Source organism: Acinonyx jubatus, chromosome A2 (genome assembly GCF_027475565.1).
Source record: "Acinonyx jubatus isolate Ajub_Pintada_27869175 chromosome A2, VMU_Ajub_asm_v1.0, whole genome shotgun sequence".
Lineage (NCBI taxonomy): Eukaryota > Metazoa > Chordata > Mammalia > Carnivora > Felidae > Acinonyx > Acinonyx jubatus.
The window spans coordinates 52,470,421-52,496,274 of record NC_069383.1 but is presented as its reverse complement, the minus strand read 5'-3'; the positions used below and the strand labels follow the sequence as shown (position 1 = coordinate 52,496,274).

The 25,854-nt window shown below is 37.4% G+C and overlaps 1 pseudogene; it reads right to left on the bottom strand.

The window, feature by feature from the left end:
- Positions 1–2,761: 2,761 nt before the first annotated feature.
- Positions 2,762–25,854, bottom strand: part of LOC106982830 (60S ribosomal protein L4-like) — a 182,540-nt pseudogene continuing 159,447 nt past the window's right edge.

The following is a 25,854-nucleotide window of genomic DNA, read 5'->3' as shown; positions in this document are numbered from 1 at the left end:
ACTATAAAGCAACAGTGATCAAGATGGTGTGGGTGCTGGTGTAAGGATAGACATATAGATCCATGAAATAGGATTGAGAGGTTTTTTTTAATGTTTATTTATTTATTTTTGAGAGAGACAGAGCAAGCGGGGGAGAGGCAGAGAGAGGGCATCCCAAGCAGGCTCCACGCTGTCAGTGCAGCCCAATGTGGGGCTTCATCTCATGACAGAGAGATCATGATCTGAGCTGATATCAAGAGTCAGATGCTTAGCCGACTGAGCCACCCAGGTGCCCCTAAGATTGACAGTTTCTTTTATAAATTTCATTATGGTCAGTTGATTTTTAACAAGGGTATCAGGACATTCACAAAGGAAAGAAGTATTTTCAACAAATGATGCTGAGACAGCTGGATATGTAAAGGAATGAAGTTGGACCTTCTATCTCATACTGTATGTAAAAATTAAGTCACACAGACCTAATGTAGAGCTAATACTATAAAACTCTTAGAAGAAAAAAACATAGATGTAAATCTCTGTGATCTTGGGTTAGGCAAAGTTTTCTGAGATATGCCAAAAGCACAAGTAAGAGATGAAAAATTAGATATATTAGAATTTATTAAATTATACATTTTGTGCTTCAAAGGACACTATTAAGGAAGTAAAAAAACAACCCACAGAATGGGAGAAATACTTTCAACTCCTATAACTGCTAGAGGACTTGTATTTAGTTTAAATAACTCTTACAACTCAATAATAATGTAAAAAAAAAAACTATTTAAAAATGGGCAAAGGGTCTGAATAGACATTTCTCCAAAGAAGAGATAAAAATGGCCAATAAGCACATGAGAAAATACTCAATATCATTAGTCATTAGGGAAATGCAAACCAAACTACAATCAGATACTTCATACCTACTAGGACAGTTAGAATCAAAAAGTCAGATGACCAATGTTGGGGAGGACTGGTAGAAACTGGAATGCTGGTGGAAATGTACAATGGTGCAGCTGCTTTGAAAAACAGTTTGACAATTCTCCTAAATGTCACACATGGAGTTACCATATAGCCTGGCAAACATGAAAACTTATGTTCACACAAACACCTCATACATGAACATTCATGGCAGCATATTTATCAGAAAATGGAAAAAATCCATTTATCTACTGATGATAAATGTAATACGGTATATTCATACAATGGAATGTTACAGGGCAATGAAAAGGAATAAAATGCTAATACATGTCATAATATTGATGAACCTTAAAAATATGACACTAAGTGAAAATCAGTCACAAAAGACTATATACTGTGTGATTTCATTTATCTGAACATTTCATATCTGGGTATTGTGGAATGTCCAGAATAGGTAAATTTGTCAAGACAGAAAGTAGATTAGGGATTGCCTGAGGATGAGGAGTAGTAGGGAGAAGGTGTGACTACTAATGGGTATGAAATGTCTTTTTTGGTGTGATGGAAATATTCTCTAGTTGATAGTGGTGATGGTTTCACAATTCTGGATATAGTAAAACCACTGAATTGTTCACTTTTTAAAAAGGGTGAATTTTGTGGTGTGTGAATTATACCTCAAAAAACTATCCTGTGAGAAAAAGATGCATGTATTATTCATTCAGAACATATTTGAGTATCTCCTGATTGTCAGGCATCTTAATAACCCCACTGTGTGACTCACCTAGAATCTTACTCTTGGTTTGTGATTTTGGGCCTAAATCAGCATGAAAATCACTTGGTTATCTTTTTAAAAAATGGAAATTTCCCAGTGTCCATACCCAGAGATTCAGCCTTAATATAACAGAGATGGGATTTGAGAATGTATGTTTATAACAAGTGCCCTTAAGTATCTCTGATGCAGCTACTTGGGAGGACGACATTTAAAAACAGTGCTCTGGGGGCTTCTGGGTGGCTCAGTCAGTTAAGTGTCCAACTTTTGATTTAGGCTCAGGTCATGATCTCACTGCTTGTGAGGTTGAGCCCCAGGTGGGGCTCAATGCTGACAGTATGGAGTCTGCTTGGGATCCTCTCTCACTTGTTCTCTGCCCCTCACCTGCTCACGCACATGCACAGGTGCACTCTCTCTCTCAAAATAAATGAATAAACTTAAAAAATAAAAATAAAAACAGTGATATGGGAGAATAAAGTCTCAGTTTTACCAGCTACATTTTTATTTCCTTCTTCTCTTCTTAAAGGGACATTTTCTCCTCCTCCTCCTTCTCCTCCTCCTCCTCCTTCTTCTTCTTCTTTTTTAAAGTTTATTTATTTTGAGAGAGAGAGAGAGAGAGAGAGAGAGAGAGAGAGAGAGAGAGAGAGAGAATGAGCAGGGGAGGGGCAGAGAGACAGAGAGAAGGAGACAGAGAGAGAATCCAAAGCAGGATCTGTGCTGTCAGTGTGAAGCCTGATGCGGGGGAAAGGAACTTTACTTTCTGAACTGAATGTGTATAGATTAAAATAAAAACATTTTATTTTTAAAGTTTATTTATTTATTTTGAGAGAGACAGAGTGCGAGGGGAGGAAGGGCAGAGAGAGAGGAAGAGAGAGAATCCCAAGCAAGTTCTGAGCTGTCAGCCCAGAGCCCCACACAGGGCTCCATCCCACGAACCTAGAGATCATGACCTGAGTGGAAATCAGTAGTCCAAAGCTCAACCAACTGAGTCACTTAGGTGCCCTGAAAACATTTTATTTTATTTTTTTCATGTTTCTCAGTGCCTTTGATCAGGTCTTTTTTCAAAATTAGCTGTCCATAATGGTTTGACATTTACGGAGTAAACATTTATGCAGCAGGCTTCGCTTCTTCCGTGGTGGGTTGCTTTTCTGCAGGCTTCTTCTCAGCTGCTGGTTTCTTTGTAGCTGCAGTCTTTTTCCCACCAAAGGTTCTTCTGCTTCTTCACACCAACAGCCTTCTTTCCTTTCTTCCCACAGGCTTCTTGCCTAGATACCCCTTCTCATCTGATTTGGCCTCTAAGCCTACTGCTGCCTTATCCATCTGGAGTTTATGATTCCTGGCCTGGTGAAGAATGGTTGTTCCAGCACATGGTCTTTGCATATGGATTTATGTTCAGCATGATACTCGGGTTATTCAGTGGATTCTTTTTTAGGACTCTGTGATGACTCTTCTTGGATGGTGCTCAGAGGGTTCTTTGGATCTCTGGGCTTTTTCAGGATTCTGCTAAGGTCTGTATTAAGCATCTTGTGCATGGGAAGGTTATAGTCACTCTTGAGAGAGGCAGCCTTATGCCAAGTGCCATACAGATCGTCTAACTGCAGAAAGCACTTTCAGTACAAATGGAGAAACATCCCACATGCCCACGAGGAACAAGTTTCAAAATGTTCAGTTTGCTTACATTAAGTAGATTAATTCCAGGGATGTTTCTGCAGGCCTTGATGGTACTTTTGTCCTCATTATAGATAATGCAGGATCCCCTGCATTGGATACAGCAATTTTTTTTTTTTTTTTTTACATTTTGCCCTTGCCATTTCTCATGTACAGAGAGGCATAGACCTTTTTGATCTCATTCTTGGCTTTAAGTGTCTTAAGAAGCAAAACAGCCTCCTTGGTCTTCTTGTAGCCTTCAACATTATCTTCAACTACCGGAGGAAGTTCAGGAACTTCCTCAATACGATGATCTTTAAGACATGAGCAGTGATGATAAGGCTGAGGAGGCAGCCAAGGCAGAGCAGATTACGTATTGCTTGTTGTGTTCACTCTGTGGTGCCAGTTGTTGGTACAAACATGTGGCCCCCATGACACATATTTCTAGAAGCACCCTGGCCAGAAGAGTGAGTCCCACCACCTCAAACTCTGGGAATTCAAGCCACTGCCCTGCTAGTACCCCAAGATTCAGCACTGGTTTGATGACTGGCTAATTCACTGACAGCATAGTACTATCTGTTGTTTTTGTGCGAGTTGGTGTGAACAAAGTTCACAATATCAGGTCAAATGGGAGCCTTGAACCCAGCAGGCAAAGTATTTTTTGCTCAATGACTGCCCCTTTTTAGAGTACATGGATATCAGTGGATAAGCATATGTAATGGCGGGGACAGGAGAGAGCCCTGCTCTTCTCAACCCTACAGCTCCCACTGGAAAAAAAAGAAAACAAAACATTTTAGAACATTTATTATTATATTTCTGGAGAAATAGTCTATTTCTTAGTTCTCAATGGGTTGAAGAAATCACAATAGATGATACTGACAGATTAGAATGTATAAAAATAAACAATGAAAATGGTAAAAAATGGTAGCTGATGAGAAAAACTTGCCTGAGTGTAGGAGACAGTGGGTTAATAGTTATAACAAAGTGATTATTCAAATTTATAAGAAAATTATTAAGATTCCAGTAGATGAATGCAGAAATAAATATGTAAAAAGTTTTAAAAAATAAAAGAAGTGCAAATTAACTTCTGGATTATATTTTTATACTTAATAAAGCAGCAAATTATTAAAATGGTTAGGTCCTATGGTTGTGGTTAAATTGGTGTGGGTTTCCATTTAGGAAAGCAGTGTGAAGTTAGTATAAAGTAGTTTGATCATGTCTCATGAGCCATAAAAATATTTATCTCCTTTGATTCCAATGATATCAGTCATGAAAATTTGTCTTAGAAACATGATTTAACAGAAACAAAAATGTGAATTTTTAGATATTCAGTTGGAAATTGAATAAATGTGAAACAAGTAAATTGTTTGATAATTCATTTTATGTCAGTATAATAGACTGTTACACAAGCATGAATTATAAAGACATGCATTATGCTCATACATAAGGGAAACAATACCTAAAAAGGTGTTTGTGCTACAAATAACAGTGGTGGAATGTTTTTAAAAATCCTTAATTTTTTCAACATTTTATTATGGAGATTTCCCAACATACAACAAAGTTAAAAGAATTTTACAGTGAATATCCATATATCACCACTTAAATGCTGCCACTAACATGTTGTTATACTTTATCATATAGTTATATACTGTAATATTTTTATATTTATTTTTCATTAAAAATTTAAAATTCCCCCTGTTATGCATATTTTTGATTAACAGAGACATAACTTCTAAGTTTCCATTAAAAGATTTAGAACAGTTTCTTGTAAGTTTGTAAACTGGCCGCCAGGTGTAGCTCTGGACCCATAGCATCCTGGGATAAGCATCTTCAAGGAAGGTTTTAGAAAGGTAACTTCCAAATGCAATCAGACTTGTTTTGTTCATTCAGTAAGGGTACAGTAAATCTCTTTTTCATTAAGATCTAAAGTAATTTAGGTTACATATTTATTTTATTGTTCATAAAGTCTTTGCCACAATTTCTTTTACCTGGAACTTGACTTTCTGACTCCACAGCATCCAGGTCAAAAGTTTTGGGTTATGTTATTTGAAATGATTATTTTAAGAAGGTTAAAATTAGTTATGGAAATGCAAATGTTCATATTTTTTTGTACAATGAAAACTCATCTGAACTATAATTTTTCTTTAGTGTGATTTATGTCCTTATCTCTTTAAACATAAACTCTGTAAGGTTTGGAACTATGTCTAGCACAATGACAGGCATGCAGTGAATATTTGTTGAATAGGTACGCAATAAGAATAATTTGAAACATTTTTCTGAAGGCTGTTTTGAAGGAATTGGAAAATCTATTCTTTAAGAAGTATGATTGTTCCTTTTTATTTTCTTTTAATAAAGGAGAAAATGATTAATTTTAAATATTCTTCATAGTTTAAAAATAGCTCCCAGATAAAAATATTTTTCTGCTTTTAATTGTAAAAAAGAACATTGTCATTTTTAAAGGAAAATAGAGCCTAACTATGTTGAAATCCATTTTAAACAAAAATACTGTTTCTTCTTTTCTTCCCCTTAAAGGAATCCTCAATTTCTATGTTAGATGCCATCGACTATCAATTTGTTTCTACACACCAGAGGATAAAATCATGGAGGCAAGAACCTAATGGTATGGTCAAATAAACTCTCAACTGGAATAACCAGGGGGAAGGATTTTCCAATTTAAAGTCTCCCCCGCCCAGCCCCTTTTTTAAAGGAGAGAATATTTGATAAGCTGTCTATGAAACAGTAGGTTTTTTTTTTTTTCTCATAAAATAAAGCTATTCAGAATAAAAGGTGTTGGGAGAATTTTAGTGTAAGTAGAGATGTCTTTCTCAAGGAATTTAATATCATGTTTTAGAATTTTTTATAGTAAGATGGAAAGATTCATCATGAATAAACATTATAGTTGTTTTGGGGCACTTGGGTGGCTTAGTCGGTTGAGTATCCTACTTTGGCTCAGGTCATGATCTTGTGCTTCATGAGGTCGAGTCCTGCACTGGGCTGTGTTGACAGATCAGAGCCTGGAGTCTGCCTGGAATTCTGTGTCTCCCTCTTTCTCTGCCCCTCCCCTGCTCACCCTCTGTCTGTTTCAAAAATAAATAAACATTAAAAAAAAAAACCAACCCAAAACATTATAGTTGTTTTCAGAAGGATTTTTGTTGTATAGAAAAAAGAAATATTCTAAGAAATAGGACCACAAAATTACTTAGCTCAAGAATTAAATTACTGGCAAACTTTATGTTTTGTCACTGTATTCTGCTTTTACATGTATTCTTTTAATTATACTTGACAAAGAAGAGTCATTTCATATATAGCCTGAAGGGCTGGAACTTTGAGGGTCTTTACTGTTGTTCATTTCCTTGAAAAGTAAGTAATGTCTATATTGCATACCTGTCTTGCATACCTTCTCTCCCTTCCTTTGTCTTTTCTCTCCTCTTTCCCCTCTTTTCTAACCCACGCTTTTTTTTTAACCCATTACTAGTTTGTTTAGAGAAAGATTAGTTACCGCTGAAAGAATTTTACAACAGATATTTGGGGAATATAAAATACTTGTTAAACAAAGTTATACTAGGTACAGATTTAGGTCATTATCACCATGTTCTTTATAACTGCCCCCAAATATACAGATTAATATTTTAACATTTATTTGCTTTTACTTGAATATCTTGATTCATTTTTATCTAACATCAGCTCCACTTATGATAATTAGCAGATAACTTCAAATTACAATTCCTATTGCAAAGTGTATATGAAAAATGCATGTATAATTTTGATCATGATTATTGTACTTGCCTGAGTCATGGGTTGCATGACTTCTGCAATCTGATTTATGATTCAGAAACTTTTATTTCCACTATATATTTTCAATGCCTACATAAGCATCAGTCATAGCAGATAAATATGCGATTACAATTTGCTTTAGTAGAAAAATCTGGATAATTTCTTCTGGGCTATTGTAAGAATTTTCAGCTTTTTCTTTAAATAATAAACTTTATGCCCTGCTAAATGACAATTTTTTTTCTGTTTCATAATTCTTAGAGGTTATTTAAAATTTTATTTTTTACTAGTTAATGAACTTGACAAAATCATTTTATTTTGCAAGTTGGGAAGACATGTGGTTTGTTCTCATGTGAATTTAGCACTTTCACAGTAACAATCAGAGCCAGAGTAGCCATAGAAGACTTTGATGTTCTAGGGGAAGGAAACTTTCCCCTTCTTTTCTTCTAGGCTCTTTGGCTGGACTAATATTACATTGAAATAAGACAGATTGACTAAAAAACAAATTTAATTTTGTATGTATGGGAGCCTGACACAGGCATTAGAGGGTCAAAGATAGTATATATGCCATCTTAGGCTAAAGAGAAAAGGGTAGGCATCTGGGCTCAAAGGGAAGGAAGACAATTTATAGGAAGACGAGAAGAGCAAATGTTTGCCATGTTATGCAGTTAAGTCTTTCTGATTAAAAATTATCTCTGGTAATTGCTCTCTTCCTGATACAAGTCCCATATCTAAAATTTTTTGAGTAGTTAAGGGGGAGGTAAAAAGCTCTTCTTGAGTCTGAGAGATGCCTTGATTGCCTTCCAGTCAAATAATCCATATGCCAAAGTAGCACATTCTAGGGTGGCTTGTCCTGAACCCCATCAATATAATTAAGTAAACCTTCAGACCCTGACAGAACAATTGATTTTAAAATATACATTGGTTGTTAGTTTAATTTCCTTGCTTTCAATTTTCACCTCCTTTTTGTGTTTAAAAATTGGTGAATATGGAAATGTTATTTTGTTTCATAATTAAAGGCTATGTACAATTATCACAGTGCCCAAGATGAGGTGGGTGCTAGGCATTATGTCTACATTATCTCATGGAATCTTTACCATAACCCTATAAAGTACAAGTAGTGTTACAGGATTTTTACCGCAATACCCAGGATTCGTTGGCTCTCTGCTTCAAAGAATAAAGAAATGAACAAAACTGAGCAGCAGGCAAAAGTTTATTAGAGTATAAGATCAGAAAGAATAGTATGAAAGTACTCTTTACAAAGAAGAGGCATTGGAAAGTGAATACCCGCAACTATAGGCAAGGGTCTTTGTTTTATATGGTTTTGGTCAGCCCCCTCTTCCCTTCCCCCTTATTCCTTCTCAGGTTCTACCCTCATTGGCTGGATAACTCTAGGTGCTGTGTTGTCCATTTCTTATTGGCTCATTTCCATTGTGTGAGGGGTAGTCTATGACCATACCATTCCTTGTGGGTCATATGTTTTATGGTCTACTTATTTTTAGTCAGGTTTTTTGTCAAATTCCTGAGGGAAAACTGAGGGGGAGTTGGTGGTGTCTGTTACATTCTTAAGAGGAACCTTATGCCTGAGGGGGTTTGCTGTGGTCAGACACTCCCAGCATTGTTCCAAAATATGTGTTTTTCCCCACCCAAGGACCTCAGGTTCTAATCTTTCCCTACTGAATCCTATCTTTTCCTACCATAGTAGTAGTATTCTTTTACAGAGGATGAAGGAAAATGAGGCACAGAGACTAGGTTCTTAGCAAGGATCACATTTATCATCGTTGAAATTATGTGTGGGGAACCAGGGTAGATACTGAAGACACTAAGAGGTATGAGTCTTTATTCTAGAAAATCTTCAGTATGGGTTATTGAGACAAGGCATATCTGAAAAAAAAAAAAAAAGAGAGAGAGAGAGATAAGACTTTTCATTTTTTTGGCAAGTGCCATAAATATTACAGTAATATCTCCTGGGAGAAGTGAGTCAATTTTGGGGTTGGAAAATTATCTGAGACTATTCTAGAGACCAAAGTGAAGTGCAACTCTACTATTTTTTCATGAATCTATTTATTGCCCTTATATTCTTAAGAGTTAAAATGTATTTCCCCGTATTATTTTTTTGAAATGAGATGGAAGGATAATTTCTTTTCTTTTCTTTTCTTTTCTTTCTTTTTTTTTTAATTTTTAACATTTATTTTGAAGGGGCAGGCCTACGCCAGCCAACTCCATCTTGTTCTGTGTCCTTCACCTTGACCACACCTCCTCCCCTCACCTGCCTAACAGGACTCGGACCCTTCCCCAGGACCCTTCCCCAGCCAATCGGCTGAGGCCATAGCCATTACCTCACCAACTGCCCCCAGGCCCCAATAAAACCTTTGTCCTTTGGAAACTCACTCTCTTTCCCTGGTATCTCACCGCTGCGTCGGTGCAGGTAGGGGATTGAGCTCGAGCTAGCTCGAATAAAGGCTCTTTGCTTTTGCATCGGACTCGGCTCCCTAGTGGTCTTTGGGGATCACGAATTCTGGGCATAACAATTTATTATTGAGAGAGCATGAACAGGGGAGGGGCAGAGAGTGGAGAGTGTTAAAGTCCTCATATGAGTGAAGTCATATGATTTTTGTCTTTCTCTGACTAATTTCACTTAGCATAATACCCTCCAGTTCTATCCACATAGTTGCAAATGGCAAGATTTCATTCTTTTTGATTGCCGAGTAATACTCCATTGTATATATATACCACATCTTCTTTATCCATTCATCCATCATTGGACATTTGGGCTCTTTCCATACTTCGGCTATTGTTGATAGTGCTGCTATAAACATTGGGGTGCATGTGTCCCTTCAAAACAGCAACCCTGCGTTCCTTGGATAAATACTTAGTAGTGCAATTGCTGGGTCATAGGGTAGTTCTATTTTTAGTTTTTTGAGAAACCTCCATACTGTTTTCCAGAGTGGCTGCACCAGCTTGCGTTCTCACCAACAATGCAAAAGAGATCCTCTTTCTCCGCATCCTCGCCAACATCTGTTGTTGCCTGAGTTGTTCATGTTAGCCTTTCTGACAGGTGTGAGGTGGTATCTCATTGTGGTTTTGATTTGTATTTCCCTGATGATGAGTGATGTTGAGCACTTTTTCATGTGTTGGTTGGCCATCTGGATGTCTTCTTTGGAGAAGTGTCTATTCATGTCTTTTGCCCATTTCTTCACTGGATTATTTGTTTTTTGGGTGTTGAGTTTGATAAGTTCTTTCTAGATTTTGGATACTAACCCTTTATCTGATATGTCGTTTGCAAAAATATTCTCCCATTCTGTCGGTTGCTTTTTAGTTTTGTTGATTGTTTCCTTCATTGTGCAGAAGCTTTTTATTGTGAGGAGGTCCCAATAGTTCATTTTTGATTTTGTTTCCCTTGCCTCCAGAGACATGTTGAGTAAGAAGTTTCTGCGGGCAAGATCAAAGAAGTTTTTGCCTGCTTTCTTCTTGAGGATTTTGATGGCTTCCTGTCTTACATTTAGGTCTTTCATCCATTTTGAGTTTATTTTTGTGTATGGTGTAAGAAAGTGGTCCATGTTCATTCTTCTGCATGTCGCTGTCCAGTTTTCTCAGCACCACTTGCTGAAGAGACTGTCTTTATTCCATTGGATATTCTTTCCTGCTTTGTCAAAGATTAGTTGGCCTTATGTTTGTGGGTCCATTTCTGGGTTCTCTATTCTGTTCCATTGATCTGAGTGTCTGTTTTTGTGCCACATAATGCTTACTTTTTATTACTAAATGTGTATACACACATGGGAAAACCCAGAAGAGTAGAAATATGAGGAAATAAAATACCACATTTCAATCACTTAAAATTTTTTTTTTAATTTTAGTGTTTCCATTACATTTTTTCTGCAGATTTAAAAAATCTGTTATTTTAATGTTATATATATAATAATTTTTTTCAGTTTAAATCTTATAACTTTTTCATATAATTATAAAGTCTGTACAGACTTTTAAAAAATGGCTTTAAAAAGTATTCTTTTGGGGTACTTGGCTGGCCCAGTCAGAAGAACACATGACTCTTGATCTCAAGGTTGTGAGTTCAGGCCCCACATTGGGTGCAGAGATTACTTAAAAAAATAAATTATTTTTAAAAAATGTATTCTTTTAAGTAAATATAGGTCACTTCATATTTTTGTTTTTATTTGTATTTTTTCCAATTTGTTCTGGAAGGTAGGAGGAGATAGGGTTAAGTTAGTTAGGTGGACTGGACTTAGAAGGTGGAACAGAAATCTGCATTCTGGTGCACCTGGGTGGGTGGCTTAGTCGGTTAAGCATCTGACTTTGGCTCAGGTCATGATCTTGTGATTTGTGGGTTTGAGCTCCATGTCAGGCTCTGTGCTGACAGCTCAGAGCCTGGAACCTGCTTCAGATTCTGTATCTCCTTCTCTCTCTGCCCCTCCCCTGCTCATGCTCTGTCTTTGTCTCTCAACAATAAATAAGTGTTAGAAAAAAAAGTCTGGATTCTGAACTATTAAATTAATGATTAAAATTACTCAAATTGGAAACAACTTAAAGATCAAGTCTAGGACAAGATTAACAAAAACTAAAATGCTACCCTCTGGCTCCATGGTTGATTCTTTTTTTTTTTTTTTTTCAATATATGAAATTTATTGTCAAATTGGTTTCCATACAACACCCAGTGCTCATCCCAAAATGTGCCCTCCTCAATACCCATCACCCACCCTCCCCTCCCTCCCACCCCCCATCAACCCTCAATTTGTTCTCAGTTTTTAAGAGTCTCTTATGCTTTGGCTCTCTCCCACTCTAACCTCTTTTTTTTTTTTTTCTTCCCCTCCCCCATGGGTTTCTGTTAAGTTTCTCAGGATCCTCATAAGAGTGAAACCATATGGTATCTGTCTTTATCTGCATGGCTTATTTCACTTAGCATCACACTCTCCAGTTCCATCCACGTTGCTACAAAAGGCCATATTTCATTCTTTCTCATTGCCACGTAGTACTCCATTGTGTATATACACCACAATTTCTTTATCCATTCATCAGTTGATGGACATTTAGGCTCTTTCCATAATTTGGCTATTGTTGAGAGTGCTGCTATAAACATTGGGGTACAAGTGCCCCTATGCATCAGTACTCCTGTATCCCTTGGATAAATTCCTAGCAGTGCTATTGCTGGGTCATAGGGTAGGTCTATTTTTAATTTTCTGAGGAACTTCCACACTGCTTTCCAGAGCGGCTGCACCAATTTGCATTCCCACCAACAGTGCAAGAGGGTTCCCGTTTCTCCACATCCTCTCCAGCATCTATAGTCTCGTGATTTGTTCATTTTGGCCACTCTGACTGGCGTGAGGTGATACCTGAGTGTGGTTTTGATTTGTATTTCCCTGATGAGGAGGGACTTTGAGCATCTTTTCATGTGCCTGTTGGCCATCCGGATGTCTTCTTTAGAGAAGTGTCTATTCATGTTTTCTGATTCTTTAGTAGATCATGGCATTCTTTCCCATGAACCCTGGTACTTTTGCCATCATAGGCTAGAGATTTAAGATAATCAGTTTTTAGGTGAAAGCCAAGGATATGAAGTTAGAGATTACAACAACCAGGTCTAATTTGTCAAAGAGAATATACAAAGATCCAGGAAACAGGAGCAGAAAGTCATAGGTAGCATCAGTAATCAGAACATAGATATTTGAACTGGGGGTAAAGATAATTTTCCTACCGAATGTCTTACACTTACTTGCTAAACGCAGTTTCTCTGTTTTCAAGAAGTCTCTGCATTGTGATATAGTGTTAAAGGGAAAATAATAAGGTTATATGTTAGAATAATAATAATAGTAATTTTTTCTTTCTCTCAAGTTTCTAAATATTCTGTGTTATGATTATATTTACTATTATAATTAAAATAATTTTAAAAGTATTCAAATAATTTAAGGACTATCAATTATAATAATGAATTTTAACCAAAAATTTCATGGCACATAATACATGTTTCAGATGCCTGTGTGTGAATTAGCACTGGACTTGGGGGTTAAAGGAATTGGGTTTTAGGCCAAACTGCTCCAGTACTATGTATGCTTTTTATTCCAATTCTGATGTGTATTTTTTCCCCACACCGTCAAGCAGTTCTTGGACACCAGCTCAGTATCCTACAATTCAACTCATTTCTGATACTGTCTACCTAGAGATAGTGTCAGATTCAACAAGTTAATGGTTCAGTTCCACAAGACTACTTCAGATGTCAGTCATAAGTTCAGATTGGTATCTATGCTTCTGACCAACTGACTGTAAATTAGAGGTTCCCAAGGCCCCTTCCTTAGGTTTAATTAATTTGCTAGCGTGCCTCAAGAGCTCAGGAATCTAGTTTACTTAATAGAATACCAGTTTGCTGTAAAAGGATATAACTCAGGAATGGTCAGATGGAAGAGATGCATAGGATGAGGTATGTGGGAAAGTATGTGGCTACAGAGCTTCCATGCTCTCTCTAGGTGTATGACTCTCATCAAATCTCCACAAGTTCACCAGCTGGAAGCTCTCCAAACTCAATCCCTAGGTATGATTGATTAAATCATTGGCCATTGACTATCAATTCAACCTCCATTTCCTCTTCCCTTCTGAGGGATCAGGGTGGGTGGGATTGAAAGTTCCAACCATCCAATTTCATGGTTCACCTGGCTTTTTAAAAAGTCACTACATTAACATAAACCCTGGTGTGTTTAAAAGAGATTTGTTGTGATATCAAAGCCCCATCATGGTTCTTACCATTTCGGAATTATAAGGGTTTTAGGAGCTCTGGGACAGCAACAGGGACAAAGACCAAATGTATATAATTCTTATTATAAGTGACAATGTTACACCCTGCAAGTCACTTTTATATCTGGTTTTCTACTTTCTTTTCTGTAAAATTGAGATAAAATAGTATCTACCTCTTGGGCCTATTGAAGAGATTATGATAATATCTTTGAAAGTGCTTCCTAATATGCCTCACAAATGTAAGCTATTGTGGAAATTTTAGAATGATATAAAACAAAAGCAAGTTCTTTCAAGTTTTGAGAAATATTTAAAAATACAAAATGAAAGTTAAATGTTATAATCAAGGAAAACAGCTTTTTTCTAAATGCTGCCTCTTCCTAAAAGAAGTATCTGGAAGTATAAGTATAAAAAAATCTAAATAGTTGGAATAACACAGTAGATGAGGCAAATAATGAAGATATAGCTAAAGAGTGAATTGGTAAGTTGTAAGGAACACTCCTTACACATTTGTAAGCACGTTTCTAGAAGGAAAACTTGAGATATGGAAGATGAAAATGGTAGTATTAATAATAGAATTTCAGAAACAGAAATGAAAATGGAGAGGAGGAAACAATTGAGGAACACAGTGGAAATATATTTCTTGGAATTAAAAAAAAATTACCTCAGATCAAAAAGGCACAAGGAGCACCAATCAGGAGAAAGAAAAGCTCACATCTAGACATCCAGAATATTTAAGAAATTTAAGATTAAAGAAAAATTTTAAAGCCTTTAGAGAAAAGGAAGTAACTTGCCTAAAAATTAACAAAAATCAAATTAATTTTAGGTTATTATTTTTTTTTGACTTTAGGTTTCTTAACAGCATTACTGAATGCAAGGAGACAATGGAGTAAAATTAAAAAATCTTTTAAAAAATTAAATAGTTGACATACAGTGTTGCATGTGTTAGTTTCATGTGTACAACATAGTGATTTGACAAGTCTATAATGTTATGCTAATTCACAAGTGTAGCTACCACCTGTCATCACACTGCTATTATTAAATACAATTGACTATATTCCCTATGCTATATCTTTCATCTCCATGACTTATTCATTCCATAACTGGAAGCCTGTGTCTTCCACTCCCTTTTACCCATCCCCACCTGCTCCATGAGTTTGTTTTCTGTATTATGGGTCTATTTCTCCTTTATTTTTGTTTGTTTTTATTGTTTTTTAGATTCCATGTATAAGTGAAATCATGTGGTATTTGTCTTTCTGTCTTATTTGCTTAACTTAGCATAATATCTTCTAGATTCATCCATTTTGGGATACATCCAAACATGTACACACACCACATCTTTATCCACTGCTCTATCAATGGACACTTGGGTTTCTTCCATATCTTGGCCATTGTACATAACGCTGCAGGAAACTTTGGAGTGTGTGTATGTCTTTTCAGATTAGTGTTTTCATTTTCTTTAGATAAATACCCAGTAATGGGATTACTGGATTATATGATATTTCTTTTTTAAGAAATTTTTAATGTTTGTTTTTGAGAGAGAGAGAGAGAGAGAGTGGGACCCAAGTCGGGGAGGGGCAGAGAAAGCCCGAGACACAGAATCCAAAGTAGGCTGCAGGCTCTGAGCTGTCAGCACAGAGCCTGACATGAGGCTCTAACCCACAAATCACAAGATCATGACCTGAGCTTAAGTTGGATGCTTAACTGATTGAGCCATCCAGGTGTCCCTGGTATTTCTGTATTTAATGTTTTAAGGAACTTCCATGCTGTCTTCCACAGTGGCTAACCAATTTACATTTCTACCAATAGTGTGTGAAGTTTCCTTTTTCTCCACATCCCTGCCACATTTGTTATTTCTTATCTTTTTGGTATTAGCCATGAGTGATAGCTCATTATGGTTTTGATTTGCATTTCTCTGATGATTTGTGACATTAAACATCTTTTTTTTCTTTTTTCTTTTCTGGCTTCTTTATTTTATTTTATTTTTTTTCCCCAGATTTTATATAAATTCAAATTAGTTAACATATAGTGTAGCATTGGCTTCAGAAGTAGAATTTAGTGATTTATAACTTACATGTAACACCCACTCCTCATCACAACAAGTGCCCTCCTTAATACCCATCACCCATTAAGCCCATTCTTCCCTTGCCTTACCTCTAGCAGCCCTCAGTTTTTTTTCTATACTCGAGAGTCTCTTATGTTTGTGTCTACTATTTCTCTGTCTTCTTTGGAAAAATGTCTGTTCATGTCCTCTGCACATTTTAAAATTAGATTATTTGGGATTTTTTTGGTGTTGATTTGTATAAGTTCTTGAGATGTTCTGGATTTAACCTTATCAGATATATCATTAGCAAATGTCTTCTCCCATTCACTAGGTTGTCTTTTTTTTGTTGTTGATGTTTTCCTTCACTATGTGAAAGTTTTTTATTTTGGTGTAGTCCCAGTAGTTTAATTTTGCTTTTGTTTTCCTTGCCTGAGGAGACATATTCATAAATATGTTGCTAAGGCTTATGTCCAAGAAATTAATGCCTGTGTTTTCTTTAAAGAGTTTTATGGTTTCAGCTCTCATGTTTAGGTCATTTATCCATTTTGAGTGCATTTTTGTATATGGTATAAGAAAGTGGTCTTAGAATTTTTTTGCATTGTAGCTTCCAGTTTCCCCCAAGCCATTTATTAAAAAGACCATCTTTCCCCCATTGTGTATTCTTGCCTCCTTTGTCGAAGATTAATTGACCATATGTGTGGGTTTACTTCTGGGCTCTCTATTCTGTTCCATTGATCTAAGTGTCTATTTTTATGTCAGTATCATATTGTTCTAATTACTGTGGGTTTGTAGTATAGCTTTAAATCTGAAATTGTGATACTTTGTTGTTCTTTCTCAAGATTGCTTTGGTTATTTGAGACCTTTTGTGTTTCATACACATTTTAGGATTATTTGTCCCAGTTCTGTGAAAAATGCTACGGGGGGGGGGGGTGCCTGGTGGCTCAATTGGTTAAGCATTTGACTCTTGATTTTTGGCTCAGCTCATGAGCTCATGGTTTGTGGGTTCAAGCCCTGCATCAAAGGTTCATACCTCAAGGTTTGAGCCCTTCTTTTTTCTCCTTGGTTTATGCCTAGGTATTTTATTCTCTTTGGTGCAAGGTTAAGTGGGATTGTTTCCTTAATTTCTCTTTCTGCTTCTTCATTATTAGTGTATGGAAATGCAATGGATTTGTAGTTTTCTATATATACTATCATGTCATCTGCAAATAGTGACAGTTTTACTTCTTCCTTACCAGTTTGGATGCCTTTTATTTCTTTTTGTTGTCTGCTGTGGCTAGGACTTCCAGTACTATGTTGACTATGTGAGAATGGATATCCTTGTGTTATTCCTGACCTTAGGGTAAAAGCTCTCAGTTTGCCCCCATTAAACATGATGTTAGCTGTGGGTTTTTCATATATAGCCTTTATTGTGTTGAGGTATGTTCCTTCTAAACCTATTTTGTTGAGGGTTTTCATCATGAATGTATCTGATACTTTCTCAAATGCTTTTTTTGCATCTATTAAAATGATCAGATGGTTTTTATCCTTTCTCTTATTGATGTGATGTATCATGTTGATTGATTTGCAAATATTAAACCACCCTTGCACCCCAGGAATACCACCATGATCCCAACTGGTCATGGTGAATGATTTTTATTGTTGAATTCAATATGCTAACATTTTCTTGAGATTTTTGCTATGTTCATCAAAGATGTTGGCCCATAGTTCTCTTTTTTGATAGTCTCTTTATCTGGTTTTGGTATCAAGGTAATGCAAGCCTTAAAGAATGAATTTGAATATTTTCCTTCCTTTTCTGTATTTTAGAATAGTTTGAGAATATGTATTAAATATTCTTTAAATGTTTGGTAGAATTCACCTGTGAAGCCATCTAGTCCTGGATTTTTTTTTGTTGAGAATTTTTTGATTACTGATTCAATTCCATTGCTGATTCATTCATAAATACATAAAGCAAATATTAGCAAACACAAAAGGAGAGATAGACAGTAATATAGTAATAGTAGGGGAATTTAACACCCCACTTAAGTTGATGGATAGATCATCCAGAGAAAATCAATAAGGAAACAGTGTCTTTGAAAAAACATTAGACCAGATGAACTTAACAGATATATACAGAATATTCTATCCAGAAACAAAATGAAAACAAAACAGTCCAAAATCTTTAAGACACAGCAAAAGCAGTTCTATGAGGGAAGTTTATAACAATACAGACTTACCACAAGAAACAAGAAAAATCTCAAACAACAACAGGAAAACAATCTAAACTTGCTTCCAAAGGAACTAGAAAAAGAAGCACAGACAAAAACCTAAAGTTAGTAGAGGGAAGGAAATAATAAGATCAGAGCAGAAATAAATGAAAGAGACTTAAAAAAAAAAAAAAAAAAGGACTTCCAAGGAAGTTGGTAGAGAAGGAAGATTCTTTGCTCATGTTGTCCCACAGATACAACCAGGCAACACCCACACCAATATAAATTACCCAGAAAAATGGCCCAAAGACTGGCAGAACAGACTTTCCACAGCTAAATGCAGAGAAGAGGCTACATCAAAGTAGGCAGGAAGGGTGGAGACACAGTCAGGAGCTGTTTCATTGATTTTGCACTGAGCTTAGGGTCCTGGCCCACAGGCTTAGAGTGGGCAAGTCCTCAGGAGAACTAATGGACAGGACACACTGCTAGCAGGGAAGGTAGCAAGTGTTTGGGCAGCACCACCTCCCATGGGTGGGTTCATTGTTTATGCTGAGGGGGAGGAGTGGAAAATGTTTTTTTTCCAGCTTCTTTGTTCCCAGAGAAGTCCCCCAGTACCCTCTAAAATCCTTATAAACAGATTTCTCTTCTGTGTTGCCCAGGCTTTGTGCAAACTGTTGATTTTAAACTCTGTGCAAACTGCCTCTCCCTGGGCTGTTATCTCTTAAGGGCTGGAACCCAGCTATCACTTGCCCTCCTTGCTTGCCTAGTGCTGAATCAGCAGACTTAGAAAAAAAAGTTTATTTATTTTGAAAGAGAGAGAGAGAGAGAGACAGACAGAGGGAGAGAGAGATTTCCAAGCAGGCTCCATGCTGTCAGTACAGAGCCCATTCCGGGGCTCATACTCACAGATCATGACCTGAGCCAAAATCAAGAGTTGAACACTAAACCACCTGAGCCACCCAGGCACCCTGAGTCAGCAGACTTTTAAAGCTCCAGGCTCCAAGTCTCACTGGTTGTACAAACTCACAGAATTCAGCCTCTCTTGTTTTCAAGCCCAGACGTTATGTGGGATTTGTTTTCTCTGTGTGGGCTCCCTAGAGCTTTTCCCTCTCTGCAGGAGCAGCTCCCTCCCTCCTGTGGGCAGCTCTCAACCATAGATTCTGCCCTTCCCAACTTGTATGGTGTGGCTCCTTCTCTACATTTAGTTGTGATTTGTTCTCCTAGTCTTCCAATCACTCTCCAGTTTGTTGAGTTGGATGGGAGTGATATCTAAACATGGGTTGGGATGAGTTTAGGGTCCTCCTACTCCACCATCTTTCTGGTACCCCCACTAGTACACACACTGTGTCTTTTGATTCGAGCATTTAGACCACTTACAACTTAAAGTAATTATTGTTGGTTATGTACTTTTGTTGCTTGATTTATGATTGTTTTTGTAGGTCTTTTCCGTTCTTTCTTTTGTACTCTTTCTTGGAGATTGATGACTCTTTTTTGGAGGTGGGGAGGTGGAGGTTATGCATGGTTTTCTTTCTCTTTATTTCTTTTGTATCTTTTATAGGTTTTTGGTTTGGGTTACCAAGAAGTTCATTTATAGCATCCTAAGTATATAGCACTCTATATTAAGTTGATGAACACTTAAATTTGAACACATTTTAAAATGATTTTTCTTTTACTTCCCCCTCCACCTTTTATGTGTGTGTTATCATATCTTACATCTTTTATTTATAATTTTCTTACTGCTAATTATGGCCTTGCCTTTCTACTTGGAGAAATCCCTTTAAAATTTTTTCTTAGGCTAGTTTATTGATGATGAACTCCTTTAACTTGTTTATTTGGGAAACTCTCTCTCTCTCTCTTTCAAATCTGAATATCCTTGCTGGGTAGAATATTTTTGGTTGTAGGTTTTTTCTCCTTTCAGTTCTTTGAATACATAATGCCATTCCCTCCTGACCTGCAAAGTTTCTGCTGAAAAATCAGGTTGTAGCCTTATGGGACTTCCCTTGTATGTAACTATTTGCTTCTCTCTGGCTGCTTTTGAATTTCTCTCTCTTTATCTTTTAAGTTTATTTATTTATTTTTGAGAGAGAGAGAAAGAGCACAAGCTGAGAGGGGCAGACAGAGAGGGAGACACAGATCTGAAGCAGGCTCCAGGTTCTGAGCTGTCAGCACAGAGTCTAATATGGGGCTCAAACCCATGAACCATGAGGTCATGACCTGAGCTGAAATCAGATGCTTAACTGGCTGAGTCACCCAGGTACCCCTCTGATTGGTTCTTTTAATATTTTCCTTGTTGAAGTTCTCACTGAAATTATCCACTCTTCTCTGAAGTCTGGTGAGCAGATTTATGACCATTACTTTGAGCTCTTTATCAGGTAGATTGCTTATCCCCCTTTTGTTTAGTTTTTTGTCTCAATTTTTTTCTTGTTCTTTCATTTGGAGTATATTCCTCTGTCCCCTCCTTTTATTTGACTTTCTATGCTTGTTTCTATGAGTTAAGTGAAACATCTGCCTTTCCCATTCTTGAAGGAGTGGTCTTGTGTAGGAACTCCTCCTGTATAAACTGTGTGTGCCTGGTGACTTTGGCTGGCTGGCTGGCTGGAGCTAGGGTGGGTGTGGGCTGAGGTGTTCTGTGCAAGTGGTGTCCTAGTGGGATGGGTGGAGTTGAAGTGGGTCAGCTGGGGGTGTTGTGGGGTGCTTTGCACCTGGGCTGCCTTGATGATATGGAATTTACTGTAGTGGGTGCAGGGTGGAAGTTTTCTGGTGTGCACTGTGCTGGGACAGCCTTGGTGGGATAGCAGGAGCTGGGGTGGATGCTGGTAGGTGAGAGACACCTTGGGAGGACTACTGGACCTGGTTTGGCAAGGCACCTGGTGCTCACTGAGATGGCAGGCCAACTGGAGCACCCTGACTGTGTTCTTATTTGTACTATCAAGATGGAGGGGTAATGTAAACCATGGTGTTGCCAGAAGCTATGACTCTGGAGAGAGTTCCAGCAGTTCCCTTACCATTTGGTGAATGCTCTAGGATTAGTAAATGGGTTTCCTTCACTTATAGTCTAGTTGCTCTTTAAATTGTTTTTAATTCTGTGCCCCCACTGAGATTTTTAGTAGGTCTTTGTATTTTAGAGAAATTTATCTTTGTTTATTATAGGAGTTGGTAATGCTTATTTAGTAAGTCCAACAAAAAGGCTGTTTTGTGCTGTCAAAGTTACTTGCATATCCCAGGACCTGGGTATCTCTTGTGATCTACAGTGCTCTGCTCCCTACCCTACTACCAAGGCTGAATAACTAATGGGGATATTCCTTAGAAATAGCCTGGAAAGTCTTTGAAAGATAGAGCAATTTCAGCATTTGCAGTCTTTGTTTTTCTCTTATATTGATGGAAAACCTTTGATTTTTACATAGTCTTAGAATGGATAGAATTTGTTATATCTCACAATTAATGTAGTTGAGTTAGTATAATTTTGACAGTCCTATCATGTTTTTCATAGTTACAAATTCTTCCTTTTGCATGGGAAATTAGGGATATCCACTTATGGCCATTACTAATGGGATTTCCTGATATTTGGACTTAATGGTAGCACATGTGTCTGTATTATAGGTATCGCAAAGATGAATATGAGTGGCTGTCAGAGAACTAAGGCCCTCCAGGGCAGATGGCCACTACCATCAAAAAGGAGAGACATATCTTCATATTTCCTGCAGGATTTAAAGAAGTGGCCTTGGAGCAGAAGTGGGTGAAAAAACTGAAGGTCAGTATAGATAATAATTCCTGATATATATAGAGCACCTTTTAAATATATTATCTCTAGGGGTGCTTGGGTGGCTCAGTCGACTGAGCCTCTGGCTCTTGATTTTGTCTCAGATCATTATCCCAGGGTTGTGGGATTGAGCCCTATGTCAGTCTCCATGCTGAGCATGGAGCCTGCTTGAGATTCTCTCTCTCTTTCCCTCTGTCCCTCTCTCCTGCTCACACACTTTCTCTCTAAAATTAAAAAAAAAAATACATTATCTCTATTAAGCTTACACAATGATCCAGTGACATAATATAATAATCCTCTTTTGCAAATGAAGAAATAAAACTCAGAAGAGTATCTCCCATGGCCACATAATTGATAAACTAATTTCAACACAAAAACTTAGTAATAAGGGAAAATATTGCCCTCTGAGATTAAAGTTTAAGTTAAAAATGTATTGCGATACACACACACATACGTGTGTGCGCACACACACACACACACACACACCCCTAGGATTGCTCCTAGGTCTGGAATGGTTGACTATAATTTGATAGACTGCTTTAATCTCTCTCAACAACAGATGTGTGACATGGAAAGGGGCTTAATCTGCAAGTATGGAGAGAATCCTGCCTGGTTTGCTGGCTTGGAAGACAGTTGGACTTTTGGGGGACACACTATTCCCTATGCATGCCTTGTGAACTTTTTTCTTTAATTTCTCCATTCTCCATTGCACCATGCTGCCTGTCCTTGTCTTTGTCATCTTATGTATTCAAAATATAACCCAAAGATTTATAAGGCATCTCCCTATCATGTGCATAGCAGTAGACCAGATACTGGAGACACAGAATAGAACAGACTATATGTAGTTCCTCTGTACATTGGAGAGGATAGATGTAGCAAAGGTAAGATTATTTACTCATTAGGTATGTAAGCGTATTGTGACCACAGTATTATGCAAAACTAATACCTAATTTGCACTGAGATGAGAGAGGAAGGCAGGAAATTATCTTTTTCCACACCTAATTCATCACATTCCCCCTCCACTCCTTCAATCTGTGCTGTAATACTACTTGGAATTGTAAAATGAACATCTGTGCAGTAGGAAATAGCCATTGGACTTTGATAGACTATCAGTATTTTCTAGACTCTGGATTTTTAGGGGGCATAAAAGTATTTCATAATTGATTTTTGATCAATTTATGCTCAATTTTGATCATAATGCTAAGTTCCATTTTAGGCCTGTTCTGAATTCTGGTTCACCTTCAAACCACTTCTTTTTAAATGTCTTTTTTTCTTCCTTCTGTCCGTCTTGTCTTGTCCTTCCTACCCTTCTCTTTTTTCTCTCTCCCCTCTCTTTCTCTGTATCTATCTCTGTTTCTACTGAAAGCTAGAGAAAAGATGATACAATTGGAACAGAGTATTTGTTGTGGAAGAAGCATTTACACATTTAAAAGATGGTGTTAAAAAGCAATAATAATGAAAACAGCAACAACATGTGGAACATTTTGTTTCCTGACCCTTTGAAAATTATTTCACTCCTGAGATTTCAGTAGCCTGGTTATGACAAACTGAAATACAAAGCTACACTTAAAATATAAAGAGTATGGAGGAAAAAGAGTTTGTCATATAGTAGTTAAGTCTTACTGCTTCTTTTAAATGCCTTTTCCCTTTTTACCTTTAATATTTAATTATTAAAAGTTTCAATCATGGAATCAAGTTGCATTTTGCAGAAAACACCAATATACACAACTATAAATTTGGAATTGTCATGTTACCGTACTTGCTTTATCTATCCATCCTTTTAATCTATCTTCTTTTTTTTATATATTTCAAAGCATTTGCTTAAAAATGCTTTTGCTATGATTTCATGGGAGTGAATAGAGAAGTTTTAGTCTACAGTGTTAAATATCTTCTCTTCATTAATTCAGATCAACTCCCCACCCATCTACTCTTTACTCTGTGCCATGAAAGTTGACTACATCTGTGGGCTTCCCTAACCTCGGGTTTCTGGTTGGGTTCAGATTACAGAAAATGCTGGTAGAAATCAGAGGAAGGAAGGAGTATAAGGTTGGATTATTTCATCTCCCAGTCTCCCTCCCAGTATGGTTTCTGGTAACTGGCTATATTCTTCAGGCTGCAGGCCTTGACTCTTGACTGTTGATTTGACTTCCTAACTAGTTCTTTAATTAAACTCTCCTCAAATTATCCTAATTCCAGTGTTTCATCTGTTTCCTGCTGGGACCTTAACAAAGAGACTTTAGAGGATTAAGAGTTTACTTTGGTTTGGGTCATCTAGGATGATTCCACAAGTAGATTGTATTGTATTTTATTATTATTATTTTTAAAAGCTTATTTTTTCTGAGGGAGGGGGAGAACAAATTGGCAGGGAGAAGAGGGAGAGAGAGAATCCCAAGCAGACTCTGCACTCTGAGTGCCGAGCCTGATATGAGGCTTGAACTCATGAATCACGAGACCATGACCTGAGCCAAAATCAAGAGTCTGATGCTTAACTGACTGAGCCACCCAGACGCCCCAGTAGATTGTATTTTAATTTTTTTTAATGTTTATTTATTTTTGTGTATGTGTGTGAGAGAGAGCATGTGCGTGTGAGCGGGGAGGGGCAGAGAGAGAGATGGAGAAACAGAATCTGAAGCAGGCTCCAGGCTCTGAGCTGTCAGCACAGAGCCCAGTGTGGGGCTTGAACTTACAAACTGGGAGATCATGACCTGAGCTGAAGTCAGACGCTTAACTGACTGAGCCACGCAGGCACGCCATTTTGTATTTTAGTTGGGTCTCCATGGAAAGGAGTAGGGTAGATAGGAGTGGAGAGTATTCAGAAGGATGGAATGACAGGAATAGTGTTACAATATGAAGGGTTGGAGAGTACCAAATATGTTTGGGCATAGTTTAAAAACCACTTTGATTAGGGGCACCTGGGTGGCTCAGTCGGTTGGGCATCCAACTTTGGCTCAGGTCATGATCTCACCGTTTGTGAGTTCAAGCCCTGTGTTGGGCTCTGTACTGACAGCTCAGAGCCTGGAACCTGCTTCAGATTCTCTGTCTCGTTCTGTCTCTATGCCCCTCCCCCCGCTTGTGCTCTTTCTCTCTTAAAAATAAATAAATCAACTTAAAAAAATACACTTTGATTAAAGTAAGAGGCTTATGAAGGAAGGCTACTAGTTGGAATCAGATCATACATGACCTTGAATACCAGGCCAGGAAGTCTGTTCTTTATCCTGCAGTCTTTGAGGTCCCACTTAAAAAGAGTAGCAACATGGTCAAAAAAAGTATTTTCTGATCTTTAACTTGGCCTTGGATCGATTAGAGTGGAGATATTCTAGAGGTAAGGAAAAGACTCCAGAGTGAACAGTTGAGACTTGAGGTAATTAAGATGTAAATTATATCGATATCATGGAAATGAAATGGAAGGGACAGATTCCAAAGGACAGAATGAGAGATCATGGTGCCTGGTGGATGGGAAGGAGGAATCAAAGAAGGTTCACTTTGGAAAAGAGTGATCCCATGGAGAGAAACAGTAAGATGATGAGAAAGTGATTTTGAGAGGGCTATGGTCTTATGTTTAGGTTTTTTAGGCAGGTTAAATATATAAATGTAATTCAGGTCATAACACCTGAATGGAAATGACTGGCAGGCAGAGAAAAAGGCTAAATTTGAGTGTAGATAGAGAAATGAGAGCTTAAGGGCTTGTCCTGGGGTCATCTACTTAGAAAAGGAAGGTGGATAGAGAAATATTATTATTTCAAAACATTTTTTTTAATGTTTATTTTTGAGAGAGAGAGAGAGGCAGACAGACAGAGAGTGAGCAGGGGAGGGGCAGAGAGAGAGGGAGACAGAGAATCCAAAGCATACTCCAGGCTCTGAGCTGTCAGTACAGAGCATGATGCGGGGCTTGAACTCAACGAAGGGCGAGATCATGACCTGAGCTAAAGTTGGATGTTTAACTGACTGAGCCACCCGCGCACCCCAAGAAACATTATTTATTACATGCTTACCATGTTCTAGGCTCAAATTATTGACTTGCTTAGTAAAGTATATTTTATTGCCCCATTATATAGATGAGGAG